Raw genomic sequence first — 22,213 nt, 5'->3', positions numbered from 1 at the left:
TTAGCACAAGGCAGGGGAAGCAGAGGGGACGTAAAACAGTTTGCGTTTGCCAGTCGTGGCGTGTGGAATAATCACAGCAGCCACCAGCTGGGAATGAGCCAAAAGCTGTGATGCAGCAAGGGCTGAGGTGCTCCTCAGCTGGCAAAGGCAAAACTGCAGCATCCCAGGATTCAGACAAAGCAGGATGAGGCTGGGAGGCTCAACTGCAGCCTGACTGCCAGCACATTCCACCTTGGGTGCCACCTCAGACCCCTCAGCTGCTGTGGTTTGCCCTGTCCTGCTCAAGTTGTCCTTCATTTTCAGCAGGTGCTGTAACTATATTGAGATTTTACCAGGCAGAAAATGTAACTGTTTTAGGGGTTTAGCTTCTGTGAATTTGGGATGAAAAGACCAAGAGTGCCAGGTAATGGTCAAGCAAGTTGTTCTCCAAAAAAATGCATCTCCTAAAATCATGGAATTCCAGAGTGGTTTGGGTGGAAGGGACCATAAAGCCCATCTCGTTCCAGCCCCTGCCATGGGCAGGGGCACCTTCCACTATCCCAGGGTGCTCCAAGATCCATCCAGCCTGGCCTTGGACACTTTCAAGCAACAGCTTCTCTGGACAACCTGTGCCAGAGCCTCAGAACTCTTCTGAGCGAAGAACTTCTCTCTAATACCAAATCCAAATCTCTTTTTTAGTTTAAAATCATCGCCCTGACCTGTCACTATCTGCCTCTGGAAAAAGTCACTCTCTCTCTTTTTACTACATTCCTGTCACTGAGGTGTGAGGTCAGTGTCTCTTCTGATGTCTCTGCTTGGATCTTGAAGCACATTGAGATTTATTCACCAGCCTTCCCTCCCTGAGCCACAGGGTCCAGGTCACCCTGTGGAGAAAATCAACTGGGGGAAAACATGAACTTGCCATTCTTCTGGAGGAAAAGACACCTCTTTCCACTGAGGCTGGACATCATTTCTTAGCAAGGCTTCTTTTCAAGAAAGTTTCTTTCTGTATGACGGATTTTTTTCTGTTTTTTAAATTTTTTTCCCCACACTGGTGGGGGGGTGGGTGTATAGCTTTTTTTGGGGTGTGTTTTTTGGTGGGGGTTGTTTGGGTTTTTTTGGCTGAACATTATGACACTATTTTTTTGCTTGTAGGCTACTTCTGCAAACTCAATTCACTCCCACAAAAAACTTATCACATCTCCTACCCTGCAGAAAAAAACCCGTGTTTCCCTTCATCATCTGGGCAGGAAAACACAAAGATGACCGTGATGTTAAGTAAGACCTTTAAATCCTTTTAGATTTTGCTCTTGTCCTTGGCACGGTGAGTGAAGAAGCTCTGACACATTTATTACTTTTAATCTGAGAGTAAGCAGAGAGAGACTGATGGCAATTACCCCTCTGTGGGGAAGAGCCTCTGCTGGGAGGCACCAAGAGCCCTGCTCTGACTCTGCTCTTCTTTAATGTGCTCTGGGAAATTGAATGTGAATTAGTGGGATGCAGTGTGCAGTCTGACTCTTCATTTCACCTGGCCTGCCTCTTGCAGCTCCACGTGATGTTCCTATCCCTGCCTGGGAGACATGGCTTACATACAGAGACAATAGGGGAGCAAAAAGAGGAATTTGTGTGAGAATAGAAAACAGTGACAAAATCTGTGTTAGATTAATTAGATATAAAGTGACATTAAATAGAATTTTTAAAGCAATCTTAAATTATGTTTTTCTGTAAGCATTGTGAAGGCGTGTTTTACCTTGTCAGCTCTGCTGCTTTAGATCTTCCACCAACTTCTTCCATGGGAGATGTTTCCCTTTTTCCTGTGGAAGTCCATCTGACAGCAGATCTGAGCAGAGGCACGGTGTCTAACACCCCATCACCCTGGCACAGGGAGACACTGAACATATGCAATCCCTGTTTGTTCACCAAGGAGGGATCAGGACTCCACAGGAAATCTGTTGGGGAGCTCTCACGTCTTCATATCAGCCATGTCCTGTAGAACAATGATTTTATCAATGATAAAAAAATCCTTTTGATCTGGCTGCCCTAAGAAGTGCTGGTTTGGGGTGGTTTTGGGCAGGGGAAGGGGCAGGCGAGTAAAATACTTTCACTTTTCCATGAAACATTGTCACTGTGGTTAGGAACAGAGAGGATTTCTGTGCCTGTGCTGGTATCTTGTCGTGATAATTTGCAGGGAAGAGTGTTTGTCAGTGAAAGGAAGAGGATTTCTGGCCAATTGAGAGGAAGTTATAAATGTTGGAAAAGTAAAGATGCTTGATTCTAGAAATGCTAGAATATTATGGTCCTTTGCCAATCTTTTAATATTAAGTGGACTGCAATTTGGGGGAGAAAATATTTTTTACGGAGCAACCTCTTTGCTATTGTGTGTGTGTGTGACAATCATCTTAGTCCTGTGTGTAGATTTTCACGATGCATTTTGTTTCTGTAGAGGTCTGACAGAAAACTTGTATCTGAATTCAATTTTCTGCTAGGGAAAGTGAGCCACTTGTGTGTTTCAGGAAGACTTTGGATTGCTATCAAGATTTGTCCTAACCATAAACTACTAGGTTACCAAAAAACTCAGCTTGGAGGACATTTCAATCTCAAGGTTAGGAAATGATCACAAGTACCAGTGACTACCTTTAATCACAGCTTAGTTTGCCAAGGAGAATTTCCTTGGTCCAATGTCTTCTGTACTGAATTATAGAAGATTATAGCTGGGATTTTTTTTTTTTTTTAACTTTAGGAAAGTTTTGTTGTTATTTCCCAGCATAGAATGTTGTTAGCTACCTGGTAAGTATTGTCTGCAAGAAAATTCAAATCGTGTGTTGCAACAATATTGGTTTTTCATGAGATCTTGTATCGTTAGACACGTTAGGCTTAGTTCTGTTAACTTAAAAAAAAAAAGCCAACCCTGTTTAGAGGTCTGGAAATGAGGTTTTATGGAATGCTGTGAATTGTGGTTATGTGCAGACACTCGGAGTGAGATTGTTTCTGAGGAGCTGAAGGAAAAAGTTGCAATATTTGAAGTTTATAAAAAGCTTCAGTTTGGAATGAAAACAGTCCTTTCCCTGCCTCTCGCCCTCCCCCTTGGTCTCCTCTTGGCACTGGGAGAATCCTTGTGCTGATGGAAGTCGGAAGGAGGAGCAGCTGGTCGTGCCAGGGAAGCCTAGCAGATGCAGTGTGAAGAACTTGCTCCCTTTTAATTAAAGTGAGGATTAGAATCAGCTTCTGGATGCCTCAGAAACCACCTTTTCCCTCTATCAGAAACGCATCTCTCCCCTTGTCTCATTCCTAGAAACCCAGGACTCAGGACAGCTGAGATTTCTGAAATTCTAAGATTAAGTTTATACTAAATTCTGCTTCTTTCCTGATACTCCTTGTCAAAATAGTCTTGCTCAGTCTTCAAACATCTCCTTGCTCAAATTGCCATTTTCTGAATCAGAGAACTCCTTGGATCACTGCTGAATTAAAGCTGGTTAAATTGCTCATTATGCACCATTTTCTGGTAAACACTTTTTATATTTGGGAACCATTCCTGATTTCTGTGAATGCCCAGATATTTTTAGATGCTTCACAAGCAGTAGCTGTAGGTGTTCACTTGTTTTCCATTTTGACTATTTCCAATTCAACCTTGGTTTTTAGTGTACACTATTGGTCTCCTAGGACATATGATATTTACCCCCTCTCTTCTTGATTAGATCATTGAAGCTTTTTTAAGGAGGGAAATAATTAATAGTTCTTGGTGAATAATCAAATAAAAAGGCAATTAATGAATAATGCACACCCTGCCCAAATTTTCAGACATTGATCATCTGTTAATTTTGTGCAATCCTTCGGATTCAGATATTTTTTCATTCATAAACTCATGGTCACGTGTATGCAGGGCTTGAATGACACTGGGCAATGAATGACAGCAGAGAAAAATCAGGTTATTTCTTACAGAAGAAAGAAAACCAACCCCAAATCACCCAAGTTTTCTGTTGTTCCAGCTCTTCTCTCTAGGCTTCAGTGACTCAGTTCTTCTATTCTCATCATCACCTCCAAGCAGGGACTAAAGCAAGATGTTTTACAATGTGCTGTGCAGCCAGTGGGCATTTCTGTGTGCTGTACCCAAGCTCCAGGAACTCTGTGGTTACTGGGAAATCTGGGAAACAGCAGTGGGCTGAGAGCTGCCTGGGAGCCTCTGACTGTGCCTTTGGTTAGCAGTCGTCTCCTTTGATGGATCACTGTTTTTGGTGGACTCTGGCTCTCTGCTTTGGGACACACACAGTTTTGGTGGTTGTTTTTTATTTGCTTTTAATTTCCTCTGATGTGCAGCAAGTTGGAGAGCTGGAAAGGCTTAAAAATCTCTCTTTGGCAAATGATACCACTCAACATTTTTCACAATGAGCCCTGCAGGAGCTGAAGGGTTTACCTTTGCTCACTTGGCTCCACCTGGTTTCTCCCAGCTCTTGTCCTCAGGACTCCTTTTAACCTTAACTGTCTCAAAAGGTTGAAATTTGTCCTGTTAGCCATGGCTGGCTGAAATATCACTGAATTTAGGGATTTGGCCACCAAGGGGCCACAATCTCTGCCCAGCTCCTCGTACAGCACGTACATATGAAAAAATCAAAGCTTCCAAAAGGCTGAAATGGTCATTTTGCTGAAAAATGATCTGTCTGCAGGTAAAAAAGATGGGAAATACTGACTGAAAGAGTCCTAGCCCAGTTCTTCTCCTCCTTCAGGCACTCAGTGCACAGCCCTGAGCCCTTAAACCAGATTATACCCAATTTTTCAAACTCTCTGCCTCTGAATTCACAACTTCATGTTGCTAAAGCTGTGTTGAGAAGCCACCTCTGCATCCAAGGACCAAAGTTTAGGCTTAGGCATCTGAATCTATCCCCAAACTCAGATTTTTGGGTGCTTTTATGGACCTGACTCCATGTTTCTTGTTCGGGATGAAAGATGCACTCTTCAATGATTTTGTGAAAAATACATTGCAAAACTTTAAAATCCAAATAAAATATACTTTGGAGCTTTATTATTTGTGACTACTGCACAGAGTTTGTTCATAGATTATAGTGAATTGTGAACAGAAGATTTAGAGGGTTTTATTTATCAAGCTCATCTAAATGAGCAATATTTTATTAATAGGATAAAAATATCATGAACAAGTAGATGAAGTTTGTTAATTTAAAAAATAATCTTAACATTGCCAGTGCTCTTCACTCATTCACTTCTGTTGGCATCAGGTGGAGTGTGTATTTATGTGAGTGTATGTACACATATGTAAAGCACACACACACAGATACATATGATAACTTTTTTTTTTTTGCTATTTTAGTTTTAATTCATAACTACTGAGCTCCAGTTTATTATAAGGTTCCTCAAGACAAACTGTTCCATTTCCTCTGTTATCCAGACAGAATGGTTTATGGTCAGCCTGGTCAGGATCAAATTCAAATGGCCTCAGAGTTCAAAGGGATGGTGATGACTTGAGCAAACCATTTTTGTAATCTGTAAATTCCATTTCTACAGAAAAAAAAAAAAAAAGAAAAAAGAAAAAAATTGGCTGGAGCTTGTAATGGCTATGGCAAGATTTTGCAAGGTCAAGAGAAAAAAGAGTGTTGTGTGTTTTGACTCTGTCTCAGGACAGAGTGCATATTTGATAATGGGTTCATGCTACGCTGTTTGAAATGTTTTAAATTTTTGGGGTTTTTTTCCCCCTTCTTATCAATTAATTTCTGTGTGTGTAGCTGGGACACTGCAGGCAGGGTGTAAAAGCCTTGATTTAAATCCCAGCACAGTAATTTGGGGTCTTTCTGCTGGGTGAGGGTAGGGAGGCTCAGAGACAGGGAGGAGAAGGAGCTCTATCGAGGCTTTTTCTGGCTGGGCTCTTAGGTGAACGTACCCTTGTTGAGGAGCTGTGCCTGGGCAGGGCAGCAGTGGCCACTCCACCACCAGGAACTGGGACTGGGGACTTCTGTGCCTGTTCCTACAGGAACAACTTAGTCTGTGTTGGTGTGTGCATGCAAATGCATTGGGAAAAGTGATAAAAATCTGCTTTTATGGCTACCGACCCTTATTCACACCCCTACCCCACAGTCTTACAGACTGTCTGTTCCCCTCTTCAAGTCCACCCCTCCCAAACCATTCTCCTGTACTCGCATGGGTTTTTTTCTGGAAAATGTGGGCATGGAGTGATAGGGCAATGTGAAATGGATTTAAGCTGACAGAGAGGGGGTTTAGGTTGGATCTATGGAAGAAATTCTTCCCTGTGAGAGTGGGGAGGCCCTGGCACAGGGTGCCCAGAGAAGCTGTGGCTGCCCCTGGATCCCTGGCAGTGCCCAAGGCCGGGTTGGACAAGGCTTGGGGCACTCTGGGACAGTGGGAGGTTTCCCTGCCCATGGCAGGGGTGGAATGGGATGAGCTTTAAGGTCCCTTCTAATCCAAACCATTCCAGTTTCTATGACAAACAGGCCTGTATGGCTCTTACAGTCCTTCCCTTAAGCACAGAGGAGAATTCTCTTTGCACTGCTTTAGGCCACAGGAATTCAAAATATGATATATTTTTTAATATATATGTGAATCAACACAGAGGCTGGAGGTTTGAGTCCCACAGCAGGACCTGAGCCTTTGAGGCTCAGGTGCAAAAGCAGAGCTGAAAATGTTGGGTATAGGGCAACAGAGTCAAGTTTGGCAGAGACAGAGAGGTAAAAAGATGGAAAGTGAACATGGGAATCTACTGCTCATTGTGATAAAACACAGAACAAAAATAATTCAAGAGTTGAAATTCTTTTTTCTGTCCATTTTATTTTTTGGGAAAGGAGAGTGCAGGGTGAACATTTTGAACATAACCTCCCAAAACTTGCTCTTGTCTCACTGGAGACACCTCCCTTCCTCTGTGTGTGTAGTTTATAGGAGCATCCCTTTTGAACTTGTCATGTTGATGGATGATTCCTGTTGCGTCCTATCAGATTGTACTGGGTATGTTGATATAAGATATTTTTCTGAAAGCAAATTGGATATCTTCTTAAGGTGGTACTCACTCAGAGACCTTTTAAAACTTGCACAGTTAAATCACCTGTGATACTCACCTGTGATCTTAAACTTCTTTAGCAGGAACTGATTTATGAACTCAGCACTGTTAATAATAATGATCTATAAACCTACAAAATTAGAGAAGCTTTGCAGTGCTAATATTGTTAGAAAAAATGAAAATGGAATTCCATAAGCAGTTTGTCTGACTAATTTCAGGTTTTCTTAGAAACTTTATAAGTAACAGAAAAAAGGAAAAGATGTTCTCCTCTTGAAAAACTGCCTTTAACTACGAAACATTAGGCTGCAGTTGAAAGATGTTTCTGAGATTGCCAGGACCTCTAACGAATAGGATCTCACTGTAACTAATAATTATAAGTTTGTTTAGCTAAAGAAATTTTTTTCTTTAAAAAAAAAAAAAACCAACCCTACTTACAAAAATGCCTTCAGCCCAAGATATTTTGCATTCCACTGGCAGGTTTTATGCATAGGGTTTGTGAAGCTCAGCATTTCTTGAGTTGTTAGACATCACCCAAATTCTGATCATATGAGTAAGGTGTCATCACGTGTGGCCTGAGCCTACTGAATCTAACATGAGCTGAGCTAATGGAAGTTGCCTTATCTCCATTTTTTCATCCTAGCACCAAATGACTGCATTAGGAATCTGCCCAAGATAAAAAAGTGTGAAATATGCCTTCTAATTTATAATGCAGATTTTTGCATAACAGGATCAAAACTGTTATCCTGTTGTGAATGTAACATCAGAGTAAAATAACAAGCATTTTACCAGTTAATATGCAAGCTAATCTGACAAAAGCATTTTTACATTGATTTACAGAGTGACTAGCACCCTAAAAAACTCCTGGGAGATAAAAGAAACAAACCGAAACAAAATAAAACTTTAATCATTTCCATAACAAAAATTAAACAACTGTGGTGTACATAGGGAGGTTTGGAAGGAAGAAGAAAAGGAAAAGGGATAAAGAAAGAAGGATGGCAAAAAAAAACCCCCACTAAAATTCAACAAAGACCGTTGTGTCAAGAAAACAATGGTGAAAAATTGCTCATTTCTCTGGAGAACAATTGTAATGAGAATGAGAAACTGGTACTGAACCAATTCTCTTCTCAATCTTCAGATCTTAATCATGTGATCCTCTTAGGATGCCAGAATCTAGTTTTCCTAAAGGCCTGTATAAGCATGTTCAGTGTAAAATCTATCTACCAGCAGGTGTCTTTTAACTTTATTTTGTCGTCAGCATCAAATAAAGATGAGAAGAATGGCACGAATGAATTGATAAGTATTAAGAAAGCAGGTGAAAGGCAGGAGGATTGTGTCACAGTGAGGTTTCCAGCTTATCCACAGGCTGCAGCATTTAATTAGGGAGTTGGCCCAATCCTTGTGTTGGGGGAAAACTGCTCGTTCAAAGCACATCTTAATAAAGAATGACCAAAGATTAAATTGTATATATCAAACTTTGAATTTGGGATGCAGCATTGAGTCACAATGAGCTTAATGAATCAACTGCATGAAGGTCTGCAATGGGCAACTAAAAATATAACTGATGAGTTGCAAAGCAAATAGCTTAGCTTGGAGCATCAGGTCATTCTGATTATTTCAGGAGGAGGAGGAGGATGGATCCACACAGAAAATTCTGGGCCATTTTTGCCTTGATGAGGGAAAGTAGAGGACAGGTTTTTTGTCCATTTTTCCAGCAGAAGGGGAAAAGAAAACCATGTTATTTTCCCTTTTTTTGCAGAATGTAGGACTGTTCCTCTCTATCTCCCCATTCCATTGGCAAGCTGGATACATTCACTGAGAATGTGAATCAATAAGGTGGATTTAAACACAATATTTGTTTTGGCTAATAACACAAAAGGCAACTATATTCCATGTAAAACTTGTAATGATTGTTAAAGCAGAAAAAAGGCCTTGGAATATAAACAATATATATTAAAAGGAGATGGCAGGACATAAATATATAGCTGGAACCATTACTGCCAAGTGTAACAGCAGGATAGAGCAGCTTCCTGTACAAATTGTTTCAAACTAGAGAAGTGCAAGGGTAGGGCTGTTTTATTCTAGGAAGCAGAATATTTTCCTTGGGTACTGGATATCTTTGGGTACTTGGATTTGAGAGGACTGAAGAGTTTCAGAATGAGAATAAAATCCATATGTTATCATGTCACCATAAAATAAAAGATGGGAATAACCATGTTTGAATGGCTGTGGTGGTAACCTCATGATCAGGATGGTGCAATTGTAGAAGCAGGAGAAGGGAAAGGTTTTTCCATCCACCTCACCGGCCCTATCCTGGAAAATATTGGTTGGCAAATGTGCTGTGCTGATCAGTTCCCAGGAAAAGTTGATCATGATTAACATATGCAAAGTAACTGCAAAGCCAGTAACAGCAGAATGAAGGCTTTCCTTAAAAACACATTTAATAAAGATATTTCTGCTCCAACCACCACTTTGCATAAATATCCTCGGTCCTCTGGGGTATTTCTTGTGCTGGAGAGTGGCCAGTGCTGGGGAGCTCCGTGGGTGGGGGTGGGTCTGCTTCTGAATGTGATCAATGAACTCAATTACGACCCTGTTGCAGAGACTTCCATCCTGAGCTCTCAGTGATACATAGTGCCCGCCATCCCTGACACTGCTCCCAAAATCTCTTCAATAAATAAGAGGATACTGGAGAGCTCTGACTTTGTTTCTTTTTTCTTTTTCTCCTTTTTTTCCCTTTTTTTTTTTTCTTTTTTTTTTAACAGCTCTTCTGGGTCCCCAGTTGATTTTCTTCGCAAGGTTAGTTGCTAATACATTCCTAGCACCCATGCATTATTAATGCTCACCGCTCTCCAAGGTGGCAGTGACAAATAGGGAGCAAAATTCACTGACTAGTGGGGAATGTACTTTTTAGTCATGCTTGAATTTTTCAATCCATTCTGCTTGTTGAGGATTTTTCAGTGGAGGTACTGTAGCAAAATATGATTTTTTTTTTTTTCTTCTTCCTCAAACCTAAGAAGCACTCCAGTAGCCAGTGGAAAGCTTATGAGTCAGGGCTTTTCCCAGGAGGTTTTGAGGGGGAGTAGTGCAAAAGCTACCTTTGATGTTTGCAGTAGCATGGAAGTCATTGTTTTTCCTCCCATGTAGTAAGTGGCAGTTTTGACTGCAAATCGACTATGCATGCAGTCAAGTAAATTATAATATTTTAACTAGGCTGTGCATGCCAGCTGTAGCATTCCCAGAAATAATACCAAGTGTGTATCATGAGCAACATTGATTTTTAATGTGCAGATTTGTTTCTTCAGATATAAAACTCTATTAATTTTGCAATATAAAGAAGCAATCTGTGAAATACATTCTTAGACTGTTATTGGTTACTATAAATCCCACTAGTGGTACTAGCACACTTGTTTAATTCAGAATTACTTCATTTAAAGTATGATTTTGTGCATGTGGTGGAGGTGCTGGAGATTTGGCAAAGACCTCTTTAACATAACAAATAGCTGACAGTAAATATTAGGCTAATTCTTCCTAACGTTTAATAGAGGGATAACTCACTGGGCAGAATAATGAATTCCTTGCTAATGGCTGTACATAGGGGATTAACACCTTCGTGCAGCCATCCACAAATGCACTGAAAATATGAATGTATCTGTTTTGGAAGGGCTTGATATTGGTCCAGCTCTGAACCATAGGCAGCTTTGGAGCAAGATTTGCTTTAAGGTTCTGAGGGACCCTAAATCAAGAAGATCACTTCCACTGTGTCTTGTTCAAGTGTTTTAGCTCTTCCATCTAGAGCCAAGGAAGACACAATGTAGTGCAGAGTCCACAGATCAAATTCTCATAGAATCATTGAATGGCTTGGATTGAAAGATCATCTTGTTCCAACCCCCTGCCATGGGCAGGGACACCTCCCACTGTCCCAGGGTGCTCCAAGCCTTGTCCAGCCTGGCCTTGGACACTTCCAGGGATCCAGGGGCAGCCACAGCTTCTCTGGGCACCCTGTGCCAGGGCCTCCCCACCCTCACAGACAAGAAATTCTTCCCAATATCAAATCTAAACCTGTCCTGTCGCACTTTGAAGCCATTCCCCCTTGTCCTGTTGATGCCTTTTCCTGGTCTTAAAATCAAGAGCCAAACACGGTTAGAAGGGAAAAAGGGATTTTACCTTGGCATTTATTTTAAGGATCCTTAGGTGCACACGTCCAGGTCGAATGCACCTCAATGCCCACCACAATGCACACCCCCAAAAGATCTGGTATCACATTAGAGGTGTTACTAATTAGCAAATCTATCAAAGATTCCCCAATGAGAGGCTCGAGTGAGCCCCCCCTCCCCAAGGAACCTTCCCCTGGATGGTTCTATCTTGGTTTACAGAATGTGTTCTGGAGAGGACCTTGGGCTCTGGGGCACACTGATCCCTGGCTACAAAGCTTCTAAAATGTTGAGTCTCTCAGCTTGACAAACAAGGCCAAGAATGTAGGGAAAAAGCACTGAGAATACAGAAGGTGTAAAAAGGTATAACAGGGGTATAAAAGAAAAGGCAAAAAATCTTCATGGCATCACTGTCACTCCAGGCCCTTGTAAATTGTCTCTCCCCACCTTTCCTGTTGGCTTCCTTCAGGTACTGGAAGGCTGCAGTTAAGTCACTTCAAAGCCTTCTCTTCTCCAGGCTGAACAATCCCAATTCTCTCAGCCTTTCTTCCCAGCAGAGCTGCTCCATCCCTCTGATCATCCTGGTGCCTCCTCTGGACTCGCTCCAACAGGATGTTTTCCTCCCTGTGTTGGGGACCCCAGAGCTGGATGCAGTACTCAAGGTGGGGTGTCACCAGAGCAGAGAAGAGGGGCAGAATCACCTCCTTTTCAGTCCCTCACAAGCCAACTGTGTGGCTTTTTACATCACAAGAACTTCTAATTGGACAGGATTGGGATAGAAGAGCAACTGAATAAAACCTGACATTCTGTGGTATTTGGCCAGATACACCATGTGAGGATTAGAATTCTTTTTCCCCCTCTTTGATAAATGGAATATAAGAATTTATCAATCTTAGTGGTTCCTCCTCTTCCTTCCTCATCTGCAGTCTGGTTTGCAGTCTGACTTTCCCAGCTTGTGTGCTAGCCTAAAATTGACACCTGATTTATACGTGCAATCAGAATAGAGAGTAATGATTTGGGGATGAAAAGCAGGTCCAGGGGCCTTCAGTGATGCACTTGAGGCTACCATGGCTTGGAGTTTGTTATCTGAGCCTCTGCACCTACACTGAGGGCAGCAACTGTGGGCTTATGCAAAGGAGAAGCTGTTCTGGTGGAAGTGGGAGCTGGAATAATGTCCCTTAGCAGAATGCATGGGGAACTGGAGACCAGTAATTCTGAAATAAGAGCAGGAAAGGGGTTATAATTTTTAGCACTGATTCACAAAGATGAAAATGTGAAAACCACGATGTTCTGCTATTCTTGCACATCAGCCTAAGCACAAACACATCCTCATACTTGTTGGAAAGGCTTTCTCCAAAGGGGATTTCTTTCCCGGCGCTCAGAAGGTTTCCCACATTTCTTAGCATGTTCTTCAGAGCTGTGTTCCTCCTGTGTTTCCCACTCTCCCAGCTTCCACAGTGCCTCTCATCCCCACTCAGCCACTCTCCCCACCCTGTGACCTGCTGGCAGTACAGCAGTGACGTTGTGGGGAGCCACAGCACGTGGCTGAGGCTGGGAGGATGCATCAGGAGGCACCAAACACAGGGAGGACAGCAGTAACCATGAAGGATATACTTGATTTCTGTATGGAATAAGGAAAATAAGGAATGAGGGGAAATTCCTGTACCTACCTGAAAAGCAATGTGGCTTTAAGATTTTCACTAAGTCTGGTGCCTTTCTGTTCTCTTCCTTCTCAAATATTCAGTGCAAAGCCACTGTCACATTGAAACACAGTTTTGGGGACAGTGACAGCGCATCCTTTCCAGTCGTGATCCCAAAGGAACAATTAAAAACTGTCAAAGCAAAATAAGCACCAGCATTTTGGTGAGCTGTGTGGCAGAGGAGCTGGTGAGGAACTCAGTAAATAAGAAGGAGAGCAAAGGAAAACACAGAGTAAGAGTAGAAAGTGGAGATGACGGAGGACAAGTGTGTGGAAATGAGGGGTGATAGCTCAGGGAACATCATACTGGAAAGGGATAGAAGTGTCAGAAAGGAACCAGAGAGCAGCAGATTGGCTTAAAAAAAAAAAAAGTGTGTTCAGGAGATGTTGATGGAATCCATCCAACATCTGAACGACTCAATGAAGAGCAGACTGTTGAAACTAGATGAGACGCTAACTAATTTAGTTCAGGCTGTCAATAATTGAAATCAGAATGTTGCTGTATTCAATGCTAATATGAAGACTCTGATTTCAGAAGCTTAAGGTTTTAAGAACCTGGAATGAATCTGTGCCATCGTTTTCCAGTTGTTATTGTTTGGGAGCTGTTGAAAGAAAGGTTATCAATTCAATGTTAGTGCTGTGGATAACTTCTACTATTTAAAGATGCTACTTGCATTTTTAAGCTATGACCTATGTTGTCTACTTCAGAGGGTGCTGTGTGTGGTGGGAAAGGGCACAGTTTAATTCTGGGATAGGCTGGCATGCTCCAACTCCTCAATTCCATAGCTTGCTGGTAGGAGGAGAAATAAAATTCAAAGTCCTGTCTTTGGCAAAGTCCCTTGCTGCTCCCTTCCAATCTGCAGTGTCAGAAAACTCAGATACTTAACGAATCTTCTCATGTCTGTTGGCTTCATTTAGCAAACGTCTGTTCAGTTATCGTGGATTAAAGGAAAATATTTATTTAAAAAAAAATTATTCATTTTGGAGATACAGCAAATATGAATTAAAGAGAATTTCAAAGAGGGATTTTTTTTTTTAAATTGTAATTTATGTTACAGGGACATGAACTAATGTAACAGCAACAGAAAACAGTTTGTGGATGAGAGGTTCTAAAAGGGAGGGGGGGAAATTTCCCCCAGGATAAATGGCTACCAATAAAGAATAAAAAGTAGACAGAAAACTTATTTAAGCCTCTGAGATATATGAGTAGTAAGCATAGAAAAATTAGTGTCCAGCCGTGAACATTACCCTGCCAGTTCAGCACAAATCTACGATTCTAATTATTCTATGAATCTAAGTATTCTGTGATTCTGTGAATCACAGTGTAATTTTAAGGTATTGCTGTCAGTGCCTTCACAATATATGAATTCTCCCAATAATTCTACCAAGGCATGAGTCTAATTCCCTTTTCCTGTCTGTTAAAGCTGGATTAAGATTTCATAAGATATCACAGGTACAAGAAAAATTCAGAAAGAAAATAGTGAAAGTAGAAAGCACCAAGGGAAGGGAAAAACAAAGTGCCAAGGCCTGGATGGATTGGAAAACTCTTTATTTTGTGACTTTTGGGCCATCTCACGTAGCTTGACCATCCATTCTCCAGAGCCACTGGACTGTGACAGATCCCCGAGCAGCTGGAGCCTGGTGGCAATTTCTGGCCTGATGAAGTCAGCTTTTTTAGGGGGTTTTACTTACCTTGTAGGGAAATGTTTCACCCTCAGGTTTGCTCCCAGTTGGATGTCACGTTTCCCAGCAAAAAGTGAGGATCTGAATGTGCAGCAGCTTTTCCCGTTTACACAGAGCTGCGGGGATGTGTGTGGAGTTCATTAAAAGATCTGGAGAGCTAAAACATTTGAACAAGACACAATGGAAGTTGGAAAACAGGGGTTATGTGGAAATGAGCTGAAAAGCAAAGAGATCCCATTTCTGTTTGTTTCCTTGTTTTCAGAGTTGTGGGCTGCTGCTTTTGTCTTTCCTCTCTCCAAAGCATTCTGTCTCCACTCTGAAAATAGTGTTTTATCTCCCCAGTACTTACTGCTTTCAGTGCTTATTTTTCCATGCGCTTTCTGAGGGATCTCCCAGTGCTGATATTTTTCCAAGGTGTGCTACAAGCGCTCCGAGAGGGGATGAAGCCTCCCCGGGAGCTGCAGCTCTGTATAACTCATTCTTCAGGACACAACATGGGCAGGAAAAAGAAATATCCTTTGGAAAAATACAGGATGTGTTCAGTACTTCCACTTCTTCGTGGGTCTGCCGTGTGTTCCAGTGGGACCTGCTGTCACATTCCATATGCCAGGAATGGGGATGGTCTGCCTGGTGCCTGATGCCATCGGGGTTCCTCATGTCCTGTGTCACTCACAGCTCATTTGGAAGATCCAGGGTGCAGGCTTCTTTTTTTAAAATTTCTTTCAGTGTCTGAAAGCCTGATGTGTATTTTCTTCCAGGTAAATCAGTAAATTATAGAAATAAATAATATGTTCAGCCAAGATTAGGTTTAACTCATGAGTCAAACCCCTGCCAAAGCCTCCCTAAGAAATGTGGGTTACAATGACAGGATGAGGAAAACCCCAGATCCAAACCACTTATTGGTTGACTCACCAGCACAGGAACACAACCCCTTTCTAGAAGACCTTATTTATACAAGAGGTGAGAGTTTAGAGACACAGAGGTCCCCCAGAAGACAAAACAAACCAAGGGAGGACAGGCAAAGCCCGGCTCTGGTCAGCAGTAAGTACATCCTCTCACTTGCCGGAGAGTTTGTTTCTTTTTGCTTTTCCTTCTGTTGCTCTGGCCTAATCTCTGTTATGAAGAGCAATTTATCTTCCTCCCTCTGTCTTCATCCCATCAGGGGGACAGGTGAAGGAGCTGCATTTCCAAAGGCAGCAGCGATGCGCACCATGGATCATAGGGCACGACCTATTCCCAGCCTGGAATTTCTCATTTTTACCAGCACATCCAGAGCTGCAGCCTTATTTTTCAAAGGCACTTTATGGTACGCATACAATCATTTAAACAATTTATACTTAATTCAATTTTACATTGACAAATCTCTTGAAATCCTTTGTATTCATATATCAAAACAAGCTGCCAAAAAAAAAAAAAAAAGTCTATGCTATCAGCCAAAAAAATGTTATAGCTTCTAGTAGAAGATAATGCTTTATCCTCCAGAATTCCTGCAGTAAAAAATTTAAAATGCTAGTCTGTTGATGATCAGATTAAAAACTAAAATGGTATAGATTATTAAGAATTTTTTAAGCATTGTTGTTTTTTTGGTGTTTGGTTTGGTTTTTTTTTTTTTTTTTAGGTACTAGTTTTTCTTACCAAACACTACACAGGTTTACTGAAAATTGCTACTTCTTCAACTCATCTGTTGTAGGCTGGACTTTAGATCTGTCTGTATTTGTCAAGTTTTATTGAGGAGATGTTGTATTGTTGATAGTTTAAGTATTACATGGTCAGACATCATTCTCAAAGTTAAATTTTTGCCTAGCAGGCACCATCAGTTCTCTCTTGCCCCATCTTAACATTTTTTACTGAAGGAACGTTCGATACTCATGAAAGGAATGTTGTTATAAAATCTCAAGTACCCAGATTAAAACCTTATTGCTGTTTCTAGAGGGGAAAAATAATTCTTGAAGGCTTCTTCAAACTTCAGGTAGCACAAACTTGTGTGGGTGCCTGGAGTGTGCGAGCTGATCATGGTGAATCCAAATTAAATTTCCATTTATGCCTCAGAGAACTTAGTGAAGACAAAAGACACGTTAACACGGGCCAGAAATCTGGCAGGCCAAGTTCCACTCGGGGGATATTTTTTTCAGATGTGGAATAGACTCCTGCAAACCAGGATTTATAGCAGAAATGCTGACAGACAGTATTGGTGATACTGTTCTAATTTATTTGTGTTGAATGGTTTTTTCATCTCTTTCCCTTTTAATGATCTAAGTCTTTTTGCATCTGGCAGTGAGTTTCCTCACTGTTTACCTTGCTTGCCAAGGCAGTATCATCCATCTATGACTATGCTTTTCTTGGTTTCTTGCTCTCTGTCTTTAATATTTTGAGCCAATTTTCCATTTATTCCAGGACTCCTGTACCTCTGATGTTGCCATTAACTTGTAAAGTGGAAGCCTGTCAAAAATGCTTTCAAGGTGCAATTTTTTTTTTTTTTTTTTTTTATTATGAAATACGTGTTTGTGTTCTGGTACATTTTTTTTATCATAAACATTGAAAAATCCTACATTTACTCTTAGTTGGCATTTGCCATAAAAAATATTATCCTGATTTCTTGGACGCTAAATGAGCATTTTGTGCTCATGTAACACCATCAGGCATTTCTGCCTCTTCCAGGGTGCTCAGGACCTCTTTGTGCTCACTTTACAAACCACAGGAGCACTGGAAAACACGGATAATCCGAGGGAGCGTGCTGGGAATTTGAATCCCATATATGTAGATTATAAAGTTAAAGTGATGATTATGTAATTCAGTGACATTTACATTTTTGGAACATAACCTCTGCCATCACACTTTGCAGTAGCAGTAATAAATCTGTGATCAGATGAATGGCAGTGGAGGAGAGGGTGGATCCGTGGTTGGGCTTTTAAGAGTTGGAGGCAGGGAACGGGTTTTGGCTGGAATATAAGACAGCACCAGAATTTCTCCTTAGAAGCCCTGATGAAGAGGCATCGGGGGTTTTGGGGACATCATCCAGCCAAGGGGGAGACTGAGGACAAGACAAGTGAAGTTTTGGCTGCCCCTGGATCCCTGGAAGTGTTCAAGGCCAAGTTGGACAGGGCTCAGAGCAACCTGGGATAGTGGAAGGTGTCCCTGCCCTTGGGGTGGAACTGATGAGCTTTAAGGTCCCTTCCAACCCAAACCATTCCGTGATTCTGTGATTGTCTCTTGCCTCTCAAAGAGACATCCCCCACACAATTCCCTCTTGGGATGGAGTTTGGGGTGGGGAGCATGGAGCCCACAGCCCAAGTTGGAGACCTGCCACACCACATCCACCCAAGAAGGTGTTGGTAACTCACTGTCAGGTCATGTGCAGGACTTCTCCAGTCTTGTCCCTTTCCCAGCAGGGACATCTGGCCATGCCCGGCTTCTGGTGTGCTCAGAAATTTCTTACTTTTATTAAAATTTAATGAACAGCACTAAACGAAGATAAAAGCACAAATTACAGGTAGTTAGGAGGGTGGGTAACCTGCCTGAACAAGTCTCCTTGGTTTGGAGATTCTAGGACCAGAACTGAGATCAAGCATTTTAAATTGGCCTTTTTTCTGCTTTTAGTTTGCACAAATCATGTTTTCTTTTTCCTCCTGTTATTCTCAAGTGTTGGCCGCTTCTGGTTGGACACAACTCTCCTAGACAAGCCCTTAATTTATCAGCTCATTCTCCCTACTTCATTTAAATAAAGATTATAAAGGAAACTGTAATCCTACTGATTTGCAAATTGAACTGTTTTGTAGATGTTATTTAAACAGTGTCACTATGACTGTCTTTCATGAGAAACATGGTGCAGTGAGAGAGATCAAAGATTCATAAGGAAGCTCTTTTTTGAAAGCCGATGCTTCTGGCTTCTTTAACTAATTGAAAAATTTTCTTTACAAGAACAGACCTTCAAGCACTCTGGCTGCTGCCACGAGCCTTATCATTACAGAGTTGTTACTTCCTCCTTTAAGGGACTGAGCTGGAGATTAATGGAAGACTGTGCTGGCACTTTAGGATGAACTTTGTCTATTTTCAGTGCACCATACAAATCCTAACACACAGGTGATTATCAATGGCCTCAGATTGAAAATAAATGAGTGCCTCCCCTTTTTCTTTTGAGCTCAGAGGCAGAGCTTCATAATTTCACGGGAAGTCAGAGGATTGAACTGCATTTTCTCCTAACTGGGGATGAATTTAATGATGGTAAAAGAGAAGAATAGCAGCACTGGCTTGATTTTTGAGGTGAAAGCTGTGTGTGCATGGGGGAGTTGCTCCTGGGACTGCCTGGTCTGCCAAGGGACCAAGGTAAGAGAGGTTCTGGTTCTGGCTTTGGCACAATTTGCCCATTAGAAAGGTGTTCAAAAAAGCTCTGATGTCTTAGAGCTGCAGCTGTGAAGCTGAAGTGCATTGAATGAAAGGTAGCATCCCTCTCGCTCTGCCACTGTAGACTTCACCATAAAACAGTAATTAAGTTGAATTTCTTTAGGCATGTGGCTTAATTTTTTGGGGTTTTTTCTGCATTGAAAGTCACACTTGAGCCTCAATGCTCCATGAGAGATGAGAGTAGCTGAGCCAAGTCTATCAGTCCCCAAACATGTCTAGTGATTTTCTAAAACGAGAAAAGGGGTGGTAAATGATGCCTTTTTTAACAGAAAGCCAGTTTATATGTGGTCTGTGTATTTTAAGGGAAATTTATGAAGCAATGACTTAGGTTATAACCATGGAATCCTTCTGGCTTCAGCTGGCACGACACAGCCCATGAATATTAACAATCTATACTTCTATAGGTTAAATTTAGCTATAGGAACTCATCAGTATTTATGGATCAGATGCTGCCATCTGAAGTCAGGAAGAGTCCACGGCCACGAGTGAGAGGCTGCTTTGGCACTGAGTCTGAGCACTTTGGCTTGATCAGACAATAGCTCTGCATCTGAGTGCCGTCACTGCTCTGCAAAGTCTGAGCAGCAGCTTAGGTGCTAAAACCTGGCTGGTTCCTGATGGCTTGTGAACAGCCAGAACCCCTGCACTCCACATGCTCCAGGATTTACCCTCCAAGGTGTTGCATTCTCAGGGCTTACTGAGAAAAAAGAGAGAGAGAGAGAAAGATTCTGAGGTTAAAATGGAAACTTGCTATTATTATTAATTTAAACTTCAGTTGTCTGTATCTGACCTGGAATTCTGGAAGGAGCTGCACACAGCACAGCGGTCCCAGGCTGCATTTTTCTGAATTCAGCTTTGCACCACTGATGCACTTCAAACCTTTTGAAGTAGAACTGCCCAGGGTTTCTCCGTGCTCCTCTGTGCAAACTGATTCCTGACCCCTTCCCCACCTTTTAGAGGGGGATTTAAGCTAAATTGGTTTCCTTCATTACCATCAGGTGAATGGTTTTTGAACTCCAGGCAAGAGTGGGCTCCATGATTAGAAATGTTGTAACTCTGCTCCTGCCAGGGGGGAGGCAGGCATGAGAAAACCCACATTTAACCCTCTGTGGTTTGCTTAATTGCACTGGAGAACTTGATTAGGCAAGTACAGTGTTCAGTGGAATTGGAGCATTGTGCAATAGAAACTTGAGCGGTTTTCTCTGTAGTGGCACTTTTCTGTTTTCCTGGGAACAAAAGTGTGACATTAATAGCTGTGCTCAACAGAAGACTTGTGAGTGGGCCTCTCTGGCAAGAAAGAGCCACATATCTTGCATTACATGGTGTGCCAGCGAGGAAGGTATATGTAGCAGTAAGTTTATGTTCCACAAGTGAGGTTTTTATCTATTTATATCACCTCCTACATGAAGCTGCCGCGGCCAAACTCCCCTGCAGAGGCAGCCCTGGGCACCTCGCTATGCTCACAGAGAGGCAGAGCAGCCAGCAAGGGCAGAACATCTTTTTAATTCAAGAAATCCTGATTTCCATCGAGTTAACAAAGTAACTCGGAAGCCTGGAGTAGTAAATGAAACCAGACGCTTGAGTCAGGCAGAGGAGCTGGGATTTTTTTTTCTCTCCCCTGTGCTGTGACTGTAACTTTCCATCCAATTAAAGATTGGAAACTTAAGCAAGGAATCATAATTGCAGAAAAGGAGGAAAAACATGACAGGCAAATTCCTGTCCTTCCTCCTTTGGGGAGGTCAGGGGCGAGGGAATGATGGGGCTGGATTTACCTTCTGCTCCAGCACCTCGCAGGGCTCAGCCTGACTGGCCCCACCTCAGTGGCTCCTCTGAGCTGTTCAACCTCTTGGTACCAAAGCTCTCAAAGGAGGCTAAATCTAGGCTGATTTTTCTGCTCAGGAAGAGCTTTAAGATGCTCATTAGAAAGGTGTGATCATCCACACCGACAGCGCGGGGCTGGGCTGAGCAGATGTCTCTCCCCAGTTGCCAGGATAGCAGCCTGCATGACAAGGGATCCAAGCACACCTTCCTGGGTTTATTGTCTGAGTAATTAACAATGCAGCACGAATCTCAACTCTGTCCTTCCTCCCAAGCTTGTTTCCCTCTGTATAACTTCATGTGCTGTGCCTGGTGCTGATAAGATTGCTGCCCTGAACGAGTAGAAATAAAATTGCTGCTGGAAATATTTTGGTGACCTGGGATATCAAGAGATCTCCTTCCTGGCCCTGCTGATTAATGCTCAATTCCAAGGTGAAGGCCCTGGATGTCTGGCACTGCTGTCCCTGAGGGGGGAGGCAGAGATGGGCCATCCTCTGCCTCCCTGCCACTGTGGCATAGCTCTTTTTCCTAGCAGGAAAATACTCCCTTCTTAACAAGGGTGAAGGAAGACAGGTGCACTGGTCTGTGATGTTCCTTCCCCAAAGCAATCATAGAACAGGCCCATGGAATCATTAAAGTTTGAACAGGTCTCCAAAATCATCAAATCCAACCCTTGACCAGTCAATTAAAGCAGTTTTTTGTGTGTCCAATGATAATTCCTGTCCCTTCCTCCACCTCTAAGTCCCACTGCTCATGGGACTGTGCAATCACAGCATTCCCCACTTGTTACCTACGTGTGCCAAGACAGAAAACCTTCATAAGATTCTCAATTGCCTCCGAAGTTTTTGCCAGCAGAGGTTTGTTTTGCAGATAAATGGTTGCTATACAGCTCATTCTCACAAATTACAGCTCCTGACTTCCTGCTTGGCTGGGAATGGGTGGAGGATCCCAGCTAAACTGATAATGAGATGCCAGTGGGTGGATGTGGAGGCAACATCTGCACCTCTGATCTCATGTGCTGATCTCGTGTACTGGCAGGGACGTGTATGACACTTTGTTATTCCAGAAGTATCTCGAGGACATAAAATTCCGACAGCTGGAACCTGGTCTGGAGCGTCTGCGTTGTAAAAGTGCAGCTACTCCAGGGCTTTCTGGCATTGACGGGACAGGGGAAAAAATGCCCTTATTTTATTTTTAATTCATTTAACTTAGGCTGCAGCATGGGTGTGAGCAATGCACGAAAAAGATGCAAGCATGTGCACACATACAAATATATATCTCCATATATTCTATATTTCACTCCAGCTGGATGGTTATAGACCATTACCTGAGAGTGAGACAAGCAAGAGTTTCCTTCATGTTGGATGAAAGACTATTCCACCTGGAACAAAAGCACTGCCAAAAAGGAAAACACACTCTCAGCCATGTGAGTTAGATGGCCACCATCCATGAGCATGGTTCAAGTGCTTT

Source organism: Coloeus monedula (assembly GCF_965178545.1).
Source record: "Coloeus monedula genome assembly, chromosome: 7".
Taxonomy (NCBI): domain Eukaryota; kingdom Metazoa; phylum Chordata; class Aves; order Passeriformes; family Corvidae; genus Coloeus; species Coloeus monedula.
Note: the sequence above shows the minus strand (reverse complement) of the source record.